The 2288-nt window shown below is 33.8% G+C and overlaps 1 non-coding gene across 1 annotated transcript; it reads left to right on the top strand.

Moving 5' to 3' along the window:
* Positions 1 to 1270: 1270 nt before the first annotated feature.
* Positions 1271 to 1377, top strand: LOC111728564. Its single transcript, XR_002775817.1, has one exon. It is a non-coding gene; the product is annotated as a U6 spliceosomal RNA (small nuclear RNA).
* Positions 1378 to 2288: the final 911 nt, after the last annotated feature.

Here is a 2288-nt window from a genome sequence, read left to right as displayed (position 1 = left end):
GACACGTACTCTTCTTTAGGGAAATCTCAGAATGGTGCCGGGCTGGTGGGATAACCAATAAGGAGTTATTGCTCTGGTGGAAAGAGCCATAGGGGCAGGCAGTGGGAAATTGGAACAGGGTGATGAGGTAAGCAGGCCACTCCCTGTGCTAGGGAAGGAGTTGTAACTTTAAGGGTGGGAAGGGGCTTTTGGGGGAAGGGGCTTTCTGAGGCAATTATCTAACAATGGAGCTATTTTAAAATTTTCATTTTTATACCTAGCTTTATAATGGTGTATTACCCCCTCCTCAAACGTTATTCTATATTTTATATGCAGACATACATACAAGTTAAATATACTTACACATATTCTTTTAAGTAACTTCCAGCCATTTCAGTCACTCATTCTTTTCTTAATTTTGAAAGGATGAAATGCAAACCTCCAGCTTCATTACCTTCCATCATCTCCCTCAATCCCACATAGTATAAGATATTTTTGGAATACTCTCCTCTCCACTGAACTCATATACCTAACTGCATGTTTGACAGCTTGTCTGGGCACTTAAAAGATTTTTTAAGCTTAACAGGTTAATACAATACTTTGACATTATTCCCCCAACAAGATATCCTCCATTAATTGTCCATATTGACATCACCATATACTAAATAGCTCAGAATAAATATTCTATATCTTTTAACTGCAAACCGTGAACTATCCTTGTTGATCTATTTCTAAATATATTTCAGATGTGTCTATTGTCTATTTCCACTGCCATCCTACTTGCCCCCATTTTCTACATAATTTACATGGACTCTTATGATATCAGTCTAACTAGTTCTTTTGTTTTCTCTCCTCCCATCTATAATCTCTTTTTAAAGCAGCCAGGGGATATTGTGGAATATCAATTATACATGCAGTATTCTGATTAAAACCCACCAATTATTTTCCATTGCAAGTAGAATTATGAGACTATATTATTGTCCGAAAGATTCTGAACAATTCATAATTAGTTGCATTCTACAACTTTATTTTCCTCCACTTTCTTGAGTTCTCTATATTGTATTCATGACAGACTCTTTTTTGTGTGTGCTTAGAGTTTTTTTTCCTGCACTTCATGACTTCAGATTTAAACTATAATGCATACTCTATGCCCTATCAATTTCACTAATCTTTTCAAAGAACAAGTCTTAGAAAATATATAATCACAAACTTCTGTAACATGGGATACTTGGTTGTATTATTCTAAAATAGCTGAATTATCTAGCTTGGAAAAGGAATAATAATTATTAATGTGCTAACTTTGGCAGCCCACATACTAAAATTGGAATGATACAGAGAAGATTAACATGATCACTGTGCAAGGATGACATGCAAATTCATGAAGCATTACCTATTAAAAAAAATTATTAAACTCTGTATGTCATAAATATGAAGTTCTATAAAATGTTAATGCATAGCTCGATTTATAGGAAAAGACTGATGTTTTCTAGGAAGAAAAGTAGATATTGATAAACATGTATTTAAAAATTACTATGCACCAGACAAATGGCTAGGTGATTGACATCGTCTCAACTAAAGCATGGAATGTTCTCCTGTTAAATCTAGCTGAAATGCATCCTGGGATTGTCACTTTGCACTCCATTTCCTTTTAGTTTTGGACTTTGGGAGGATTACTTTAAAGTCTGAGTGCCATAAAGAAGAATACATAGTTCCATAGAAAGTATATAAGTATTAGTAAGATTTGATTTCTTAAGAAATCTGTATCTATCAATATCTACAATTTTACCATAAGACAGGGGATCTACTTTGGATTATACATCTTATTGGGTATCTGATAACTGCTAAAAACTTAACTCCTCCCAATACATCTATTAATTTTCCCCCCACAAAGTTTTAGAATATTGTGAATTGCCTGAAGTCTATCTCATGAGTTAAAAGATAAAAAACAAACAAAACCAACCCTGCTGTTGTGATAGTTGCTTTGTTGATCACTTCTTAACGATCATCAGTTTTGCTCACCATTTATGTTAATAAAACCCTATAATTCTGCCATGAAAATGTCTATTCTCTTAGAGCCACTCTACTGAGAAGTCATTGCTTAAATAACACCAGACATATTTACCTTTAAAATTACTTTCTAAATTTCTCCTTGTGGGAATATTTACTGCTCAATTCATAGCTAAGACATTGTTCAGTTACTATTGCTTATCTCAGAGTGTCTGACAATGTTTTCTTGCTTCCACAAGCAATGCTTTTTCATGAAAAATGTCTCTTGGGGACAAATAGTTAACAAATGTTCCCTTTATTTT

The sequence above is a fragment of the Otolemur garnettii genome, unplaced genomic scaffold (genome assembly GCF_000181295.1).
Source record: "Otolemur garnettii isolate 467f Iridium unplaced genomic scaffold, OtoGar3 scaffold00169, whole genome shotgun sequence".
NCBI lineage: Eukaryota > Metazoa > Chordata > Mammalia > Primates > Galagidae > Otolemur > Otolemur garnettii.
This window is presented reverse-complemented; position numbering and strand designations above follow the sequence as displayed.